The sequence below is a fragment of the Rutidosis leptorrhynchoides genome, chromosome 8 (assembly GCF_046630445.1).
Source record: "Rutidosis leptorrhynchoides isolate AG116_Rl617_1_P2 chromosome 8, CSIRO_AGI_Rlap_v1, whole genome shotgun sequence".
In the NCBI taxonomy this organism is placed as follows: domain Eukaryota; kingdom Viridiplantae; phylum Streptophyta; class Magnoliopsida; order Asterales; family Asteraceae; genus Rutidosis; species Rutidosis leptorrhynchoides.
The window spans coordinates 357,688,167-357,712,254 of record NC_092340.1 but is presented as its reverse complement, the minus strand read 5'-3'; the positions used below and the strand labels follow the sequence as shown (position 1 = coordinate 357,712,254).

Below are 24,088 nucleotides of genomic sequence, written 5' to 3'. Positions count from 1 at the left end.
TAGTATTTCCTAGTAAAAATATAATACTATTTCATATACCCCTCGCCGCACATCAATAACCTTATGGTAATTTCAAGTAGATTTCATCAAGAGCTCCTTGTAAGAAAGCATCATTCACATCCATTTGATGAATATGCCATTCTTTCTTAGCCGCAATAGCTAATGAACAATGCACGGTAACTAGTTTAGCTACAGGGGCGATGGTCTCATGAAAGTCAATCCCATCTATTTGAGTGTATCATTTCGCTAATAAACGTGCTTTATATCACGCTATCTTGCCATTGAGTTTGTATTTGATTTTGTAGACCCATTTAGAGTCTATGGGTTTCTTTTCGGGAGGCAAATATGTGATAATCCACATGTTGTTTTCTTCAAGTGCCTTGATCTCTTCCGTTATGGAATCTTGCCATTGTATACATCTTGCTACTTGTTTGAAGTTTTCATGTTCACATTATTATTCAATTTTTAGTCTCCAATGTTTTTAACAGGTATAGCATTACCATTAGGTATTATAACGGACGGACGATTTCCTTGTGACCTTACAGAAACCAACCAATTATCATGATATGTATCGTGTTGACTAGCACCTGAATCTATAATCCAAGAGTTATATGCACGAGTTGTACCTGTAATGACCCTACTTTTTCCGTTATCTTTTTCTGTTAAATATTTAACTTTCGTTAATTGATATCCTTGTCATGTCATTTCTAAATGATTAATATTCTTATAATATAAATAATATTTCAATATTATTTGTTAAATGAAAATTGGTGGTTATATGTCATTACGTTCTAGCGCCTAACGGTTATATTCAATAAATCGTCTCGGTTTTCAAACCAACGATTAGATTTTCGTGATTTTCAAATCCGAATTTTTTTAATACGATATTCTGATGTCGTATGAGTTAATAAAATATTCCTATAGTTTATTTCGTGAATTCTTATCCTTCTCGCGTATTGTAAATCGCGTAATGTCTTATTTATCACATCGAGATCATTTTATCGTTCGAGTCTCAGCATTACAATTTTGGTCACCACCTCAATTTAAGAGACCATTTTAAGTGAAATATGTAATATAATCCTAGATGTAATTACATAAGTTCAAATATAATAGTCTAAATTAGTGTGATATAAATAAATATAAATTAAATATCTGTGTTAATATAAATAACTAACTGATAGGAATTTGATTGGAATGTTATTATTATAATAAATAATAAATAATGAATTGTGTCATGACACCATCTTTAATCTTTAACGTTACATATAATACGGTGTACTTAATATAATAATAATGAATCAATAATATGTTAGGCAATCTCTAGGCTAATTAGTTTCTTATCCAAAAAAGAATTCTAAATAAATATGGCTAATATCTCTAACGTTTTATATATCCGATTAAAAAGTTAGAAATTAGTTAAATGATGATTGACATTAGAGCACTCCTAACAATTCCGTGTATATCCCGTCTTTCATGCTCGAAAAAAAAACGGTGATGGCACAATTTAGTTAATTGCTCGCCGTTTTAATTTAGTGATGCATTTCATGAATATTTGAAACAACTGAACACGAGAAGGGGGCCAAATTTAAAGCACATGATTGGTCCAAAGTTATGATATATAATTTTATAATAGTAATTTTAATATTAAGAAAATAGAGTAGGCACATTAAGGGTGTGTCATGATTGGGAGTGCTCTTAAAAAAAGGAGTAGGTCAACTACTCAACTATCAATCCCACTTTTATCGTGATTTTTCATTGATAATTAAACACCCTTCACTGCAGAATGCATTAACAAAAAGATAAAACTCAACAATCATAACAACACTCACGTCAACAAGAAACTTTTCATCACGTTCTAAAGATAAACACATAGAGAGGTCAACAAAAATTATATACGTGAAAACAGCTGTAAGTCACTTGTTAATAAATTAATTACTCTCATAAATTTAGTTTTCTCAGCCAAACTTAAGATAATCTCATATACTCAAATAAACAATATAACCAAAAGTTCACCTAATTCACATCATTCTTTAAAGATAAATAATAATAATGTTGTCTAACCTATATATACACATGACAATAGAATGAATCCAAAAGTTCACCCAATTCACATCATTCTTTAAAGAGAAAATAAACTTTCAAGGCATAATTAAACTACTGGGAGAAAACGGAGAGCGATCAAAGGAGCAGGGAAAGATCTTGGTGTTAATCTTCAAAGGTATACCTTAATCAAAAGCGAATATTAGTATGTTACTAGACTTTAATAATTATCTTGAGTTCATACTTGTCGAAACTAACCGTTAGAATTATTATTATTATATTTTTTTTTGAGGATATGGGAATGTTCGGGACTTTAATTAACGAATCGGTATACAAGAATTTAATACTTGATATGATGTCAGAGACTTATACTTAACTACTTATATTTTTTTTACTTAATTACTATATACTACTCGTATGATTTAATAAAAGATAGAGATATAAAAAAAAATACATAACTTTGTTTATGCTTATCTATGTATGAGTACGAATTAATGATGATGAAGATAATATGAAATATTCACTTTTAGCCCTTAAAATATGTATACTTTTACAAAAATAACTAAAGTATTTCATATATAAAGTTTTATCTTTGGACTATCATTTTCATTAATCTTTAAAATTATTAAAACTAGTATGATTATTATTATTATCATTTTAACAAGTATCCGTGACTGTAACAATCAGATGATTTCAAAATTTAAAAGAAGTTGCAATCATGTTTCAAAAGCCAAAGTCATTATATGATTTTGTGATATTACACTATCAATCCTCGGAGTATGATCACTTTTGCAATTTCAAATATAAAAAAATATAATATGTATGGCTATAACCTGTGATGTTTATGTACATATATATATAAAGATTAAAAGAAAATATCTTATTTATATATTTTTGTAAGATGCGTTATACGATCTTGCATTCAAGTAATTATTTATTTAAAACAAATTCTAAAAGTAATTAAAAATTTTATGATTTTATAAAAGGGTTTAGGATGTTGAGAGAATAAAAATTAGAACACAAAGATTAATATTCTAATTTAGACATTATTAAATGTGAACCATCATTTCTTTTAGAGTTTGTCTTGTTATTAATCTATCTAAAATAATTTAGGACGCACTCATTTCGGTTCTATGTAATTGGTTGCTGCACTCAAGGTGAGTTTCATTTGCTCCCCTTTTACTCTTTACATTTTTGGGGCTGAGAATACATGCAATTGCTTTATTAACTATTTTACAATAATTATATGCGTGAGTTTCATTTGCTTTTTTTACCCTTTACATTTTTGGGCTGAGAATACATGCGCAACTTTTATAACTGTTTTACGAAATAGACACAAGTACCTTAACTGCATTCTATGATAGAATTATCTGGGATTGGGGTTGATTATTATGACACGCATTAGCCCCCGGTTTCCGTTAGAGCGTATGAGCTCCCGAGCCGGGTGGATGGTTTATTATTTATGACATTTTGGCACCGGTTGGCCTATATTATATAAACATGTGTTCAGCCGTGGGGTGTAAAGACCGGCACAGAGGTTCTATATTTTGAAGGCACATGTATTCAGCCGTGGGGTGAAAGACCGGCACAGATGGTTACTATTATATTTTGAATCCTCACCAGGTGTTCTTCATATGAAAGATATTTTTTTGTGCAATTGGAATGGGACTTCTGCACATTTTATAATATTTAAAATCTTGTGGTCTGTCAAAATGATGAATTTTATTATTTTATGATAAACCTATGAACTCACCAACCTTTTGGTTGACACTTGAAAGCATGTTTATTCTCAGGTATGAAAGAAACCTTCCGCTGTGCATTAGCTCATTTTAAAGACATTATTTGGCGTCGATCATCGCAATGGGACCAGATGTTGGTGACTTCATCCAGATGGATTAGGACGGGTTGCTTCAGTACCTGTCATGTTCGTTGCTGGTCTGGTGTTGTTTAAACGTGTGATCACCCGTCCAAATCCATTTGGACGAATACATCATTCATTGATTTCATAGTGAGGTTTTGACCTCTATAGGATACGTTTTGTAAACATTGCATTCTTTTGAAAAGGTACACCATAAATGAATATATAAATCCAAGGTTTTCGACGTCTGATGATTTCTACGTATAGACAATCATCGTATATAATAGTTTCTAACAATACATCCGTTGACAATACAGTCAAATAAGATACATGGTGATGATTTTGTGAATGCAAAGTTTTCTCGAATAAAGCATGTATGACTCCATGCACATAGCTTGTATAACGTATAAGCAAACAGTGGAAGACTTCTAGGAACCTGAGAATAAACATGTTTTAAAAGTGTCAACACAAAGGTTGGTGAGTTCATAGTTTTAATGTTGCGCATAATCTGTATATAAAGGTGGATCACAAGATTTCAGTTGTTTCATCCAGAAACGTTTATTAAAATATTCTACAAGATTGAGCACCCTGGTAACTAAACTTTAACGTATATATAATAAGTACCCCTGTTTTAACATACATGCAACCAACATGTACAATACACGCTAACCAACGTGTACTAAACTCAAATAGCATACGTCCGCTTTATAGTTCAGGCTAGAGTTTCTATACCTGGAATGGACGGGGATGTCAAGCCCTATGGATCCATATACAACTACTCGAGCCCACCAGTTCTTATAACCGGCAGTTACTAGTTACCAAAGCTAAGGGATTTTCGGTTCAAACTCGGTGTAGAATTTAGTATGTGCTTGTATCCATTGCGTTTAAAATAAAGTGCATGTATTCTCAGCCCAAAAATATAGATTGCAAAAGCAATTAAAAAGGGAGCAAATGAAACTCACCTTAGCAGCACATAAGGGCATTCACCGAAATGTGACCGAAACTCGGAATGCAAAATAACCGTAGATCTCAACCTAGAGAACATATGTTGGTCAATACATGTCTAACAAGCTAGGTCGGGTCATAGTGTATCACAATCCTAATGCTCGAGACCGACATGTAAAAGTTAACAAAAGTCATCTCAATAGTCAACCTGACCCAATATGATCTTTAAATCTATACATGTTTATTATCATAGTAAGTCTTGATAATTGAACGTTCATTAGTTTATCAAATTCAAAATATTATCTATTTCTGGAGCTATATTATATTTGAATTATCATGGCAATCGAAAATATTTTATTATTTCACATAGCTTTCCGATACTTGTAAAATCAGATTATAGTGTTTATAAAGCTTTAAAACATGATAAGACAGTCAACTTTGACAATTGTTCAACAAAACGAGACGTACTTTATATGTGACGACCCGGGAATTTCCGACCAAATTTAAACTTAAATTCTTTATATAGTTCTGACACGATAAGCAAAGTCTATAAAGTTGAGTCTCAAAAAGTTTGAACTGTTTCATATATTCAATTGACCTTCGACTGCTCTCGACGATTCACGAACAATTAATTGTAAATAGATATGTGTGTATGTATATATAAATGATAATTCAAAATATAATTTGAAGTATTATATGTTGTTATTATTAAAAATTAATAAAATAAAAATAGAATATTATAATAATTATTATTTAAAATATATCTCTATATATAAATAAAGTATATTAAAAATAAATATTAAATGATTTTAATATTCGTTTGATGTTTCGATTGATATTAAAGAAGTAAATTTAAACTTATATAATTTTAAAATAAACGGTGATTCGAAAATGAGTTCTATAAATTTTAGGCTTACTAAAAATGTATTTAGAACTTAGTTGTTAAATTTTAACACTTTTTATATTTTACCCATAAATGAGAGGGACAGTTGAATTTTTATTTAATAGATTAATGACCGAATTTTATTCCATAATGACCAAAATAAATAAATATAGTTAATTTAAAAATATGGAATTTTTTCAAAGACTTTTATTCGCCACTGATTAAACAACAGACCACGATATAATACTCCGTGAATTGATTAAATGACAAGTGCCCGGCTGGTAACTATTCTTAATTGATAGATTGGTACTATAATTGATTTTAACTTTCCAATACAATATATCTATTCTCCCACTTGTTCACATCATTCATCCGTAAATTCAAGGTAATTGATATAACACTGTATGTGATTGATATATACTATTTTCGTTTCACTCCTTGACCATTCATTTACACTTAATATATATGTATAAGTAAATGACATATGAAAACATCTCATCTGAATATATGTATATGTTTACATTCTTCAACCCTCTTAGAAACATAACCGGCCACCACCTTCAATCTTTCACCCATTTTGTAAACCACCATCACCATCGGCCACTTCCACCATCTTCTTCATCAACACCAAGGAAAACCCGCCACCCCACAACACTTTAAACAACCACCGCGAGCTACCACCATCAACCACCATCTCCTTCATTATCTCTCTCTTTTCCCATTCCTACAACTCGCCATGTTTTGTCTGTTTAAACCATCATGAAAACACGACACAACCATGATCAACCCATGGTCACCCTACTGCAACCATCATGACCACCATCATCAACCATCACGTTCCCTCTCACTCTAATCTGTTTTCTGTTTCAACTAATAACCGAAAACACCCAATAACTACAGCTGCAATTACTGCTACGCTTTTGCTTTTTACTTCTATTGTAAGTCGAATAAACCACAGGTCAAGAAATCAATCATTGTTGCTGTTGCACACTTTATCTTTTGGGCCGACAGCTTTAAACCAAACCCACTAGCAAGTATAATAATGAATCGATGATGAGATAATGAAGAGTGCATACGTTATTTGTTTTTTCTCGTGACACAAGCCAACCACTCAGATCACCCTTCATCGTAAACCATAACCTTGCTACTGTCTTCTGTCTTGAGAACCTTGTCCAAAAAGCAACACTTTTGGTTGTTGTTTACGGCCAAAGATCACCACAAGTCATCACCATGAATTTCCACCACAAACCATCATAAACCCTCCTACGATTGTTTTTCTGTTTGCAACCATTACACGGCATCACGACTATGGAACACCTCAAATAACTCTAATGACCCGTCTTAATCCATCTGGACGAATACATTACAATTGGCTACATCGCGAGGTACATGACCTCTATATGATACATTTTACAAACATTGCATTCAATTTTAAAAGACAATCTTTCTTTACAATGAAAGTTGACGGCATGCATACCATTTCATAATATATCCAACTATAATTGACTTAATAATAATCTTGATGAACTCAACGACTCGAATGCAACGTCTTTTGAAATATGCCATGAATGACTCCAAATAATATTTCTAAAATGAGCAAATGCACAGCGAAAGATTTCTTTCGTACCTGAGAATAAACATGCTTTAAAGTGTCAACCAAAAGGTTGGTGAGTTCATTAGTTTAACATAAATAATCATTTCATAATTTTTAATAGACCACAAGATTTCATATTTTCATTTCTCATAAACATACGTCCCATGCATAGAGACAAAAATCATTCATATGGATTAAACACCTGGTAACCGACATTAACAAGATGCATATAAGAATATCCCCTATCATTCCGGAAAATCCTTCGGACATGATATAAAACAACATCGAAGTACTAAAGCATCCGGTACTTTGGATGGGGTTCGTCGGGCCCATAGATCTATCTTTAGGATTCGCGTCAATTAGGCGTGCATTAATTCTCAAAATTAGTGATGTTCCCTAATTCTTAGGCTACCAAGCTAAAAGGGGCATATTCGACTTCGATCATTCAACCATATAATGTAGTTTCGATTACTTGTGTCTATTTCGTAAAACATTTATAAAAGCGCATGTATTCTCAGTCCCAAAAATATATATTGCAAAAGCATTTAAAAAGGGAGCAAATGAAACTCACGCATATAAATATTGTAAAATAGTTAATAAATCATTTGCATGTATTCTCAGCCCAAAAATGTAAAGAGTAAAAGGGATTCAAATGAACTCACAATACTGTATTTTGTAGTAAAAATACATATGACGAATCTGAACAATGCAGGGTTGGCCTCGGATTCACGAACCTATATCATTTGTATATTTATTAATATACATAAATGTAATCGAACACATACACATACACACACACACACACACACACACACACACACACACACACACACACACACACACATATATATATATATATATATATATATATATATATATATATATATATATATATATATATATATATATATATATATATATTTATTAGTTATATCCTTTTTATATATCTTTGTAGTTATCTAGGATTTATTCTAAACTTCATTAGAAACATATTCTTTATTTATGTAAATCATATCTTAACTTATATATTATATGTGATATTATTTTAATTATAGTAAATGTAATAAGTATCTTTTACGAAACTAATATTTATTTGTTAAAAATGGTAGTTTTGATAATAATAAGTTACTAATAATAATAATAATAATAACTTTATTAGTAATGATAATACTACTAATAATAATAATAATAATGATATTGTTAAAAATGATACTTTTATCTAATTATAAGATTAATGATACTATTAGTTACAAAAGTGATATTAATACTAATATTAATGAAAATGATGAGAACTTGTGTTATTTTCATAATAATAATAATAATAATCCTATAATACTTAATGACAATACTAACAATAGTTATAATACTTATATTTAATGATGATAATAATAAATTGTAGTACGATAGTTAGAATATTACATAACTTGACAATGATAATAATAATATTCATTTTTTTGTAATTATAACCATAATGATAGTAAAAATAATAGTTACTACTTGTATTACTAATAATAATAACAATAACGATAATTTTAATTCTAATTCTAATACTAATAATAATAATAATAATGGTGATATTACTAATAATAATAATAATGATAGTTTTACTAGTTGTATTAACGGTAATAGTAATTCTATTTATAGTATTAGAAATACTCCTAAATAGCATAATATCATAACAAAAGTAATTTATAATAACAATAATAATAATAATAATAATAATAATAATAATAATAATAATAATAATAATAATAATAATAATAATAATAATAGTAATCATAACATTCATAACAATTAATTAATAATAATATTAATAACAACAACAATAATAATATAAATAATAATTTTGATATAGGAACTACCTTTAGAAAGTCTTTTAAAAAGAAATGCACCCATCCGGGTTCGAACCCGAGACCTCTTGGTAACCAACACAACTTCCTAACCATACATCTATCTTTGTTTTTCTGTTAATATACCCCGTGATAAAATACATATTATGTATCTATCTGTTTCTCTCATTCTTCCTCTTCTTTATCTAAACGATCTTAAATCTATGTAATCAAAATCAAAAAGAATTTTGATCGGTTTAGGACTTGAGAACAGGAATAGATACGACTTAATTATAAATGATTTGAAATTAATAGAAAAAAATAATAAGCAGCAGCCTGCTACTGAACACGCGAAGGAAAAAAAAAATAAACTCAAACACAAAAATCGATTTTTAGGGTGTTTTAGATCAAAGTCCCTGAACGAATTCCATTTTAAAACTTATATAGAATCTTCCTCCAACTTCAATTGAAACAGAAACATAATAATGAACACGAATTTGAGCAAAGAACAGTTATTGACTTTTTTTGTAAAATAACTTTGACATGAAAATTCTAGCTCATTTTGAGAAATTAGAAGATGAGATTTTGCAGATAGCTTCATTAGATGATTCCTAATAGAACCTCATTTATGGATTTTGAAAAAAACGATTCGACATCGAACTTTTGATAAATGAAGATGCGTACCGGAAAAAAAAGGAGCTGTTTCTTCATTTTTCTGATAAATCACGCAATAAAAATAATTTGAGGATGTAAGAATCGAATGATTTAACATGGGATGATTGGTCTGGTTGTTGTAGAATATCTGGTTCGACACAGAGTCACAGATAAACAGAAAGACATAAGAAATAATGAAATAGCAGATAGTGATCTCTATATAGCGTATATATCTATATTTATATATGTTAAATCCTTATTTATCTATATATATCCATAATTGTATATATATATATTTATAAAATCTGTATTTTTATATATGATATGTATTTATATATGTATATATATCATTAGTTATATTACCTGTTTATTAAATTTAACTAATATTAACAAATACAAATGTTTTAATGATAATAATATTATTTAACACTTATGATAATGATACAAATATTAATAACAATAAGAATAATAATAGATTTAATAAGGAAATGACAATAATGACATCATTACTTATAATACATAATTATATATTTCAAATAAAATAAATAATAATTTTAGTAGTACTGATATTTATATTAATAATAATACTTATTATTCTAATATTATTAATGATCATAATAATATTACTAATAATAATACTATAACAATTTATATATATCAAGTTTTTATTTATGGATCATATATAGTTAAAATAGTATTAATAATTCTAGTATTGATATTAATTAAAGAAAGTAATAACAATATTATTATATTAGCTATAGTTATACTCGTATTACTTATGTAATATTTATTCATATAATATATCATGTATTAACTTTTATTGATTATTTATTATTTCTAAGATATATATAATACCATATATTATCAATCATATATATTTATATATATAGTTTCACTTTTAACTAACAAATTAATGATTCTGTTTTATTATTTTACAATTTAATTCAAAAGATTAAATTATATCTTATTATTTCAATTAATTATATATCTTATATATATATATATACACACACACACACACATATATATATATATATATATATATATATATATATATATATATATATATATATATATATATTTACAGCTACTGTTCGTGAATCGTCGGGAATAGTCACAGGGTAATGTAATGTATGAAAATAGTTCAATAATTTTAAGACTCGACCTTATAGACCTTGCTTATCGTGCCGAATTCATATTAAGATTAAGTTTAAATTTGGTCAGAAATTTCCGGGTCGTCACAGTATCTACCCGTTAAAGAAATTTCGTCCCGAAATTTGAGTGTGGTTGTCATGGTTAACGATAAATATGCTTTCATGAAGAATATGAATTGATAAGATAGAATTTATCATCATTGAGTAATATATATAAAGTAATTTGATTATGTGAAGAGTACGAGTGAGGCTATCACAAAATAATGGAATGTGGAAACTAAGTTTCGTCATAAATTTTGACGTAGTCATGGTTGAATTCCGGAATTCAAGGGATTTAGAAAATCTTCGAAATCTAAAAGATTTGATTCTTCGGCGAATAAGGAAATTAAGATTTCTATAATTAAATATGGTGATCTGCCTCGATTTCTCCGTCTGATATTTCCATTATAAATTAAACTCTTCCCGTTCCATAATTTTCACCATTCCTATACTTTCTTTCATGGTTCTTACATCCACAAGATTATGAAAATGCTTAATTCAGTTCTGATTCTTGTCCTTATCCTGACTATTGCAACAATCATTCTCCTTTTCCAACTTCCACCGGAGGAATCTGTTTTCTTTTACTTCGCCCTTGGGGTTATAGTGTTTTTAATTCTCCCGTGTCTTTATGTTGCGATAAATATTGATATACACGGTCTGTAATTTCCGTGTTGTTATTAGGCTTTATATCTCCCCTTATATTTCAATGTCCCTATTTCTGTTTCCTATAATCATTGTTATCCACAGTTAATACTCCCTCCTATTTGCTGCGATTTATACTCCACTTTTTATTTCGGAGCTTTGTCCCTTCGTTTCTTCTTCTTGCGACTGGGCATCTCTTGTAATGGTCCAGAATTCGCAGATATAAGTTTTAGAATGAACATTGTTAATGTTCTAAGAAGGGAATGGTAATGGCACGATCTTGATTTGTTAAATTACCAGAATACCCTGGAAAAGACCGAATCATCAAGGAATATTTTCTTGATATTTTAGAGGTTTAAATAGAATACAAGAGTCGTGTAACATGACACATGATGACGTTAGAGTCTGTAAATCATCACATTTCATTAGAAACTTAGCATGACTTACTGTAATATAATCACGTTGATCAAGTGTCATTATATTATACTAGCTCATGCATCAGTTCCCAACATTACTTCAATAACATTCATATTTTAAGCTCGAATGTTTACAGAATATAGAAACTAACAGTTTCTATATGATGTAACACTGATAGCACAAAGAGATTAATGATTTCAGATAAGAATAGTTATGAAAATAACTTCATAAATATGGAGGACATTTATAATGAAAGATACGATGATATCTTGGAATTTCTAATATCGAAGGATGGTGAAGAAAATTTGTCCGCAAGAGCTAGGTATTCGCTAAAGATTTCATCAGAAACAGAATCATCAGGATTTTTAATGTACAAGTTTAGTCCTTGTGTTTTGTTCAGAGACTCCTTCGTAGTTTGCTCAATCAGTTTTTTTTTTCAGTTTCAAACTTTTTCTGAGCTTTGCCAACATACAATTCTTTATCATCAAGTTTTGGTTGTTGAGGTCGTTTACAGTTTTTGTTGCTTCATTCAACTTTTCAAAATTCAGAGTATTAATTCGCAGACTGGGTGCTTTTCAGAATTTCAGAATGGAAGATCATAATTCTAAGAGATAAATGTTATACATATAACTGTTGATATAGATATGTTGTGAGTTTTCAAAGTACTGATTGCTGATTCTCAGTAATTGGTATGGCAGTTCTTGTTACAAGATGCGGATGAGTATATGATAGGGTTTCAATGAATAAATATAATGATTTATCGGAGAGGTTTAAGCCAAGGAGCAACGAGGTTGCTGGTTAGTTTACTGTTAATGTGGTGGAATATAAACGGTTCTCCGGTAACGATGATGAAAGGCAAACTTATATATCGAGGTTATAATAAGGCTAATTCGAATAAAATTTGAAGTTAATTTGCTGGAGCTGTGACAAAATTGTTGAAAAGAATTGTATGGTTATTTTCGATAATAATAATGCCAAATGAGCTAGCACAGATACGTGTTTATCATTTACTCAGGTTCCGAGAGTTTTCAGGTGCATAACTATATGCATCAATCTTTTCTTCCGTAGATGAAGTGCGGTTGGTTCATCCTCTCGATTGAGGTGTTTTCAAGAACCATGAAAAGTTTGAACGCAGATTGTAATCGTCAAGATACAAATGAGGTTTAAGATGAAATCAAGTGGCAAACTTGAAGAATTATTTAGTTTCATATATTATAATCACTATTTTAATTCATTTTAATTGTCCAATGTCATTAGTCCACAGTCGATAATCCACAGTTAACAGTCCAATAATTCATATATAATTTAATATATAATATTCGAATTAATTAATACGTATCGTGACCCGTGTACATGTCTCAGACTCAATCACAACTCAAAGTATATATATTATTATAGAATCAACCTCAACCCTGTATAGAGAACTCGATCATTACTGCATATAGAGTGTCTATGGTTATTCCAAATAATATATATATATATGCATCGATATGATATGTCAAAACCTTGTATACGTGTCCCGATATTTAAAGTGCGTAAAATAAATACAGAAATTAAATGACGATAAATAAAATTGCGAGAATTAAAATTGCGATAAAATAAATTGCGATAATTAAATTGCGATAAATAAATTGCGATAATTAAAATGTAATACGGAATTAACAGTTAGCTAGGAACAGTTAGCTAGGATTTCGTTAGCGTGGATTCTTAACCAAATTTCTCATAGTTAATTTGTTTGTTTCTAACAAATTTTATTTTGTCCAACGTTTTCTTCATTATGCCACTTGTTGGATTCTGATAGATCAAAATCCAAATATGAAATTGAATGGAAATGGTTATTCTACGGTGAACGGATACGTATATCTGTGAATGTAAGTAGGATAGTAAATGACCGTTGAATCAGATTCGAAGAATATACATTGTAACTTATTAATGTGAAATCTTAACTATTCCTCGGGTATTACCTACCCGTTAAAATATTTTCATCAGTAACAGTTTGTACAAAATAATTTTTAATTACAATCTTTATGAATACATATATTCATATATCTTTTCTTCAGATGTAATCATGGATTTAATGAGTTAATATAGTATTAAAATCATTTGGTTTACCGTCAAAACTAGAATACATAATCTTTAAAACATTAGAGATTACATAATCGCTATGTCGAACGAAAATAATTGATCTAAAATGATTCGTAGAACGATGATTTTACTCGAGGTACAGAATGAGATGTTGAGGCATGGATTGTTGATGATACGGGTGCTGTTGCTGATGGTACCGTTGGTACCGATGATGTTGTTGAAGCTGGTAACTTTTGCACCATATTTTCTAAATTTATTTCTCGAGCGCGAAGTTCGTTGACTTCTTCTATTATTCCGGGATGATTGTCGGTCAGAACGAGCGGATGAATAAGGTTTAGAATCTGAGTTATGATATAGTCGTAGTGAGATACTCTGAGAGAGAAATTGGTGTTTCGAACAGGTTCGTTGGTAAGTGTTTCAGGTTCTTAGCCAAGAATGCAGGTTGGTGGTTGGAAATGATCGCCTTCTTCTCGTCTCCATTGGTTAAGTCGCCTATGAACTCATCAGATGAATTGGGGATGGATGATTGGCTGATTTATTCTGGTGACGCTTCTTCCGGAGCTTAGGTGAACATCCCTGTCGGAATAGTTGTCGGAATAACTATCGAAAGAGCTATCGAAATTTGAGGGACTCGAACTAGTTGAGGGATTTATCTCGTACGATCAGATGAAGGATTTTTGATAAGAAATAAATTATAGGATATAGATTAGTACCCTGCAATACATAATTTACATATGCATATATAATACTAAAATCCCATAAGTTACGAAAGAATCTACGGAAGCTGTCAGGCAAAGGTAACAATAACAGATACGCTAAGATATGAATTTATCTATACACTGTCTATGCAATAGAGGCAGTAAGACATATCTAGACTAAGAATAATGAGCAGGTAATTTCCTAAGGATGATAAACAGATGATTTCCGACAAAAAGATAAGCAAAACTTTTGACATGCAGACACGGTCGAAGTCCAGACTCACTAATGCATCCTAACAACTATCAATTAGACACACTAATGCAAGACCTGGTTCGCTAAGACCACCGCTCTGATACCAACTCTAAATCATGTGGGGACAACCACCGTCCCACCCAATGCCTTCCCAGCTAACCGCATGGTGACCACTGAGTGTACCCTAGATACTGATTTTAGGGCCTGCATCTCGGCTACTGCCAACCCTCGTAGGGGATCGCAAGGAGTAAGAGCCAATGCTTCACCACAGGTCACACTGTGAGAACCTCCTTTACGACTAACCCGCCATACATGGACGACGTTATACCAACTCTAATGTCATACCCCCAAATAGGGCCGGGGAAAATATGACTTCACAATATCACAACACAAGTATGTATAAATGAGAACGACTCTATATGAGACGTTTTAATTAAAAACCAATGTACTTATAAGCAGCGGAAAGTATTATGTCATTACAATTGTAAACTTAAATGTTCTAATGCAAAAGTATAAATGTATAAATGCGGACTCCAAAAGCAGCAAAGTCCAAATAGAAAATATTCTTTAGCAATCCTCACCTGAGACAAAACATGCTTAAAGTGTCAACCAAAAAGGTTGAGTGAACAACATAGGTTTAATAATCATAACAAGTTTTAGACCACAAGATTTAAATAAGCGGTTTAATCAGTCCGGTAATAGTGCTGGTGTATATGATATTGATACTAACCATTGGTTACCCTAAACACATCACGTTCGTGTCGTTCATCGTTATTATGTATCCATTGACCAGCGGTCATCCAGATAGAGACGTCACCCTCAATAGCGCTATCACAATAACTAAGCTTGCCTTTATACGTAGCAACTAACAATATCATGGTAGGGATTAAGCATGAATCAAAGCATGTTAGCAAACAGTTTGAACTGATCAAAAGAAAGTTTGAGTACTCGTATCTAAGCGTAAAACAGTTTAAAAGCAAGCATGTGTCTTACCCCAAAGTTATAAAACAGTTAAGAAATAGTAAAAAGAGGGGCTATGAAGTTCACCTTAGTAGCAAGCAAGAAAATCCACGCAAGTAGTATGAATGGAGTGTAATCAGAGATCTCAACCTAGAGATATTATGTTTGATTAGTTAATGTCTAATAGACATAAAGTTTGTTTATTAATATAGCAAACTATATTAACAGTGACCGTTCTCGAGAAAAGTTATATGTATATAAGTGATAATATACTTAGTATATTTAAATGTTATTATATAGGTATGTGTATATGTTATACTAATAATAGTATTATTATTTACACTAACCAACTATTGTGTATCCTATCATAATATGCTACATATATAGTTATATCTTTGTGATACATACATATATATTCTTTATTCATTATTATACCTGTGTGTGTTTATAACAATGATATATATATATATATATATATATATATATATATATATATATATATATATATATATATATATATATATATATACACTTATTACTTTTCATTATTATATTTACTAACTTAACATAACTTACATAATACACATTCATACATACACACGTACATATACATACATATATACATATACATATACACGTATGTATATACTTGCATATATACACACACATATACCTACAATATATACATGTATATACGTATGTATGCATGCATGCATGCACGTATATTATTATTATTATTATTTACTAATCCTTTTTCATATATTAACACTAATCCTTTCATGAACATAAAATCATGACCTATTTATCATAATCATGAATCATGTTAATTATTCTCATTCATACCTTTTAACTTATTTAACTAGTTCCAGCATGAATCTTAATCTTAATAACCTAACAACTTATCAATCCTTAGCGATAATCTTTTATCCATTTACCTATCTAGTATATATATCAAGATCATAATCTTTCATTATCCTTCTAAACCTTATTAACATACTTAATTTTATTAACTAATCATACTTTCAACCTATTCATTAATCATCTAACTTATCATAACTTAACCTAGTACTCTTAATGTACAATCTTATTAAGCACATTCAAAAACTAGTTCACTTTTATTTAAAATCATAATTATAATTTCAACAACCATTATACCTGTAACCTATTCGTAATCTTTTAAGTTTTAACCATCCTTAACATGTTATTACTACAAGATTTATGATCATAACTTAATTTAATCACACTCAATCTTATTACTAATATTCATAATTCATTATAAAGTTTTCTTTTAAATTCAACATACTCAATTCATTAATCTTTAGCATCTAACAACAAGATCTTTACAAACCTAACATGTTAGATCTTATTATAACCTATGTCATTATTCATATTCTTATAATCATATTCATTATCATCTTTTAACACATAAACTCATAATCATCTTATTAACAATTAATTATAATACTTGATCAAAATCTTTATAATTATTCATTATAGTTAACCTTAATCACCATAATTATACTTAATTCATAAACTAATCAAGATCATACACCATTATTCATACCTAACTCAACATGAAATCATAAACTTTTATCTTTCTTCCTTGATTCAGGCTGGTAGAGGTGATGAATGTCGACTGCAGGTGGAGGAAATCAGGCTGTTTTCATTCGACAAATAAGAGGGAAAAGCTGAGAGAACCTATCGACTAAACTATGCAGCAGGTTTAGGGTATAATCTGTGTTGTACATATGGAAACTTGGGTTTATATAAGGTTGTTTGATTTCCTAATCCCACCTAAAAGCTTGGAGATCAAGGACTCCAATTTGAATTAAACCAGGACTAACAAAACTTAGGGATTAAGTTTAATATAATTTTTTTTACAGCCGATTAAATACTGATATATATTAACTTTTTTTTACGGTTCTAACTATTTATTTATGTATTATATATATATATATATATATATATATATATATATATATATATATATATATGTATATATATATATTATATTATTATTGTTAATATTAGGGTTATTTTAATTACATTTTATTTAATATTTAGACCCTAGTTTTTATAAATTTTATTTTAGTTCCATTTAGTTTATTAGTTTTTAATAGTTATAAAATGTCACTTTTAATATTAGTACACATAGTTTATATTTTTATTAAGTATTAGGGTTTGGGTTTATTATTTAATATTAAATGAGATTAGGGTTTAGTAGTTAATATGTAGGGTTAGGTTTAGGGTTTTAAATAATACTAGGGTTTTAACAATACACGCGATCATTTAATGAAAGCATAAATGTTCGTTTGTCGAAATGGATAACAAACCTAATGATGATGCACAGAATATGACATTGAAACCCTAAGGACAACTTGATTAATTCAGAAGGGAAAAGCGAGGGTTGTTATAGTACCTCCCCGTTAATTTAAACTTCGTCCCGAAGTTTCAGGAAGACTTCTCGGATGCATCAACGGTTAAGAATAGATGTGGATATTTCCGCTTCATTTGGTCTTCATGTTCCTAGGTATGCTCGGGGCCTCTTCGTGAATTCCAATGGATTTTAACAACATGAATAAAGCTTTGTTTCGGACATTTAATCTCACGATCCATAACTTCTATAGGTTTTTCGATGAAGTGAAATTAATGTGAAGATCATTCAAAGGAATAACGAGTATGTCGTCAATCAAGACACTTTTTAAGATTCGAGATGTGAAATGGATGAACTTTAATTAACAGGAAGTATGGACTAAAAATTACCATTCAGTCAATGCTTTGTTAAAGCAAAGTTTACACTTAATTACAGTGGGGATCTATTTGAGTGAGAGCTGATGTTGCATGAAATTTTAGCTAAAAGAGCCTAGGTGATTAGAAATATCTAGTCCTATGGACTTCACCCATGACTAGCTCTTGAAAAATTTCTAAATAGAGGTGATTTTTATAGAATCGACATGTACTTCTTCACTATTAACTACATGTCCAAGGAATTGTACAATTCGTAGCCAAAGTTCACACTTGGAAAACTTGGCATACATTTGTTCGTTCTTTAAGAGTTCTAGAATAAATTGCAGAGGTTGCTCATACTCTTTCTTGCTCTTGGAATAGATTAAGACGTCATCAATGAAAACGGTTACGAATTTATCAAGATAAGGTTTGCATACACGGTTCATAAGATCCATGTATACAGCGGGAGTATTGGTTAAACCAAAAGGCACAACAAGAACTCATAATGTCTATAACGAGTTAGGAAAGTAGTCTTAGAAACGTCAACTTCATTGACTCTTAATTGATGATAACCCGACCTAAGGTCAATCTTCGAATAGATACTTGATCCTCGCAGTTGGTCAAAACAGGTCATCAATAAGCGGGAATGGATAACGATTCTTGATGGTTAGCTTGTTGAGTTCTCGATAATCAATACACATTCTCAACGTGCCACCCTTTTTTTTTTTTTAAGGAAAAGAACGAGTGCTCCCTATGAAGGCAAGCTAAGACGAATAAAACCTTCTCCAAAACTTTTTGGAGTTGATTGGATGATTTCTTCATTTCGGATGGAGCTAAGCGGTATGGTACCTATGCAATAGGTACAGCACCGGGCGTGGTTAATTGACAAGTGAAGAATATATAATATCTAGGGTTGATATTTTTAGTTGACAATATAGTGACAAGGAGTAAGTAATGGTACACAAGGGTCCTAAGGTTGATCAAATCTTATTTCCATCATGATCCATTAGGATTTCTGCATGATTTATCATAATATAACTACGTTGATCAAGTGTCGTTATATTATTCTAAATCATACTTTTATCACTCCATAAGGTTACTACTATGTCATCTAGTCATTATTCATCTTCTTCGACGTGAATGATTCAATAGGAAAATGAAAGAAAAGAAAATAACATCATTCATTTATTTAAAAGAAAATAACCAAAGTATTACATGAACTTAACGAAATCTTCCAAAATATAAAAGTACTAAATGATAATATAAAGAACACTATGAGAAATTTTAAATGACTCTTATAGTTGTCAACACTCTTTATTGTGCCTCTTCATCCTTCTTCCTCATTATCCCGAGCTTCCTCGGCAGTCATCACAACTGCTCGGCCTTTTGCATTTCCCATGTTATCCTTTTTCTTTGGACACTGGTTGCGAAAATGCCCTTTTTCTCCATAGGCATAGCATGTAGGAACAATTGCGTTGGCTTTTGTTGCAGGTGTATCAGTCAAAGGAACTGCAACCTTACAAGTCTTGGCTATATGACCAATCTTCTTACACTTGGTGCACTTGGCCTTACACCATCCTTCATGATGTCTCTCACATCTTTTGCAATAAGGATGTTTTCCCTTATACAACTTGTTGGATTTTCCCTTATAAAGCTTGTTAAATTTGCTTTTAGAATTTTCTTGATTCATCCCTTCTCTCTTCCTTCTTGCACCTTCCTTCTCCTTATGTTTGTCGATAAAATAGCTTGCCATGCAAGCAGCTTCTTGTATAGTGCTCGGGTTCTCCAAGATAACATATCTTCGGACTTCATTAGGCAAGACATTGATGTAGCATTGGATTCCTAGATACTCGGGAGTAGCCATGAGAGCAAATTCTTGAAAGCGGTTGGTGTAGCTCATGAGATTAGCATTCACCATTTATATATTACTGAGCCCAGGTCTTTCAGTACTCTTGTATGTAGGGGGCGGGTAGTTTATGAAACTTTGATGAGAATGAATAGTCGAAAGGTTTCGCGGTACGCCATCATTGCCTTGAACAGAGGACTTGGACTTGGATTCTTCCTCAACTTCTTCTTCTTCAATTCTCTCCTCCACAAACTCTTCCTCCTCATCATCCCCATCATAGTTATCATTAATGTGGGGTTCTTCCAAATGAGGGTAGTGTGGTGGACTAGCAGGGACATAGTTTGGGTGAGTTGGTGAAAATGGCGGGGAAACGGGTCCATAAGTCGGTGTGTGGACAGATCTTTCGGAGTAGGATCCATCGGACTCGTTGTCGGAGATGATGATCGGACTATTGCAAGACATCCTAAATGAATAGAAAGAGAGATGATTAGGTAGGTTCTAAAGATGACGCAAAAGCACGAATAAAATGTAAGGGAAAAATGCACTAGAACTAAAACAGGAAAGGTTATAGTCCTATAGATTGCTAAGGCACCTAACTAACACATAAGGCACACATAAATGCAATCCTGGTTCTCTATAACAACCTGGCTCTGATACCACTCTGTCATACCCCCAAATAGGGCCGGGGAAAATATGACTTCACAATATCACAACACAAGTATTTATAAATGAGAACTACTCTATATGAGACGTTTTAATTAAAAACCAATGTATTTATAAGCAGCGGAAAGTATTATGTCATTACAATTGTAAACTTAAATGTTCTAATGCAAAAGTATAAATGTATAAATGCGGACTCCAAAAGCAGCAAAGTCCAAATAGAAAATATTCTTTAGCAATCCTCACCTGAGACAAAACATGCTTAAAGTGTCAACCAAAAAGGTTTAGTGAACAACATAGGTTTAATAATCATAACAAGTTTTAGACCACAAGATTTAAATAAGCGGTTTAATCAGTTCGGTAATAGTGCTGGTGTATATGATATCGATACTAACCATTGGTTACCCTAAACACATCACGTTCGTGTCGTTCATCATTATTATATATCCATTGACCAGTGGTCATCCGGATAGAGACGTCACCCTCAATAGCGCTATCACAATAACTAAGCTTGCCTTTATACGTAGCAACTAACGATATCATGGTAGGGATTAAGCATGAATCAAAGCATGTTAGCAAACAGTTTGAACTGATCAAAAGAAAGTTTGAGTACTCGTGTCTAAGCGTAAAACAGTTTAAAATCAAGCATGTGTCTCACCCCAAAGTTATAAAACAGTTAAGAAATAGTAAAAAGAGGGGCTATGAAGTTCACCTTAGTAGCAAGCAAGAAAATCCACGCAAGTAGTATGAATGGAGTGTAATCGGAGATCTCAACCTAGAGATATTATGTTTGATTGGTTAATGTCTAATAGACATAAAGTTTGTTTATTAATATAGCAAACTATATTAACAGTGACCGTTCTCGAGAAAAGTTATATGTATATAAGTGATAATATACTTAGTATATTTAAATGTTATTATATAGGTATGTGTATATGTTATACTAATAATAGTATTATTATTTACACTAACCAACTATTATGTATCCTATCATAATATGCTACATATATAGTTATATCTATGTGATACATACATATATATTCTTTATTCATTATTATACCTGTGTGTGTTTATAACAATGATATATATATATATATATATATATATATATATATATATATATATATATATATACACTTATTACTTTTCATTATTATATTTACTAACTTAACATAACTTACATAATACACATTCATACATACACACACGTACATATACATACATATATACACATACATATACACGTATGTATATACTTGCATATATACACACACATATACCTACAATATATACATGTACATACGTACGTATGCATGCATGCATGCACGTATATTATTATTATTATTATTTACTAATCCTTTTTCATATATTAACACTAATCCTTTCATGAACATAAAATCATGACCTATTTATCATAATCATGAATCATGTTAATTATTCTCATTCATACCTTTTAACTTATTTAACTAGTTCCAGCATGAATCTTAATCTTAATAACCTAACTACTTATCAATCCTTAGCGATAATCTTTTATCCATTTACCTATCTAGTATATATATCAAGATCATAATCTTTCATTATCCTTCTAAACCTTATTAACATACTTAATTTTATTAACTAATCATACTTTCAACCTATTCATTAATCATCTAACTTATCATAACTTAACCTAGTACTCTTAATGTACAATCTTATTAAGCACATTCTAAAACTAGTTCACTTTTATTTAAAATCATAATTATAATTTCAACAACCATTATACCTGTAACCTATTCGTAATCTTTTAAGTTTTAACCATCCTTAACATGTTATTACTACAAGATTTATGATCATAACTTAATTTAATCACACTCAATCTTATTACTAATATTCATAATTCATTATAAAGTTTTCTTTTAAATTCAACATACTTAATTCATTAATCTTTAATGTCTAACAACATGATCTTTACAAACCTAACATGTTAGATCTTATTATAACCTATGTCATTATTCATATTCTTATAATCATATTCATTATCATCTTTTAACACATAAACTCATAATCATCTTATTAACAATTAATTATAATACTTGATCAAAATCTTTATAATTATTCATTATAGTTAACCTTAATCACCATAATTATACTTAATTCATAAACTAATCAAGATCATACACCATTATTCATACCTAACTCAACATGAAATCATAAACTTTTATCTTTCTTCCTTGATTCATTTACATAAAATCATAAGTTCAGTAATTATTCATAACCTTAGCTTTTTAATAATCATAATACTTAATATGATACTTTTAACTTAGCAATTGTATTAACCAATAATATAATTCTTTTAATCATAACTTCCTTGCATATCTCATACTTATTCATTACTTAATCTTAACACATAACTTAATACTTATTAATTTACTTATATGTAATTAAATAAAGAACAAGATTAACTAGGGTTTATTAGTTATACCTTGCAAAGAATGGGACTAAGGATGATGATGATGATACGAAACAGGAAACCAGAAATCAGAAGCAGCAAACAGCGACCCAATTGAGGGTCTTCTTGGGTCTGAATGGCTCGACAGCACAGCAGCAACCATGCAGCAACAAGGATGATTCTTAGGCTATTGTGTTATTGGTTTTGGGGCTGAATAGATCTCGAATTTGTAACAAGAGGTGATGGTGGTCGGCTGAAATCACAGCAGCTGGGAAACAGCAAGAAGATGGCGAGTTGTAGGCTATGTTGAAGATCGAATGTGGAGGCTGGTAGAGGTGATGAATGTTGACTGCAGGTGGAGGAAATCAGGCTGTTT

General features: G+C 30.5%; 1 long non-coding RNA gene across 1 annotated transcript; it reads left to right on the top strand.

Annotated features, from left to right (window-relative positions):
• The first annotated feature begins 1,703 nt into the window (after positions 1-1,703).
• On the top strand, positions 1,704-3,953 carry LOC139863002 (uncharacterized). The gene is made up of 3 exons (XR_011764360.1): positions 1,704-2,218; positions 3,154-3,197; positions 3,834-3,953. It is a non-coding gene; the product is annotated as an uncharacterized lncRNA (long non-coding RNA).
• The last annotated feature ends 20,135 nt before the right edge of the window (positions 3,954-24,088 follow it).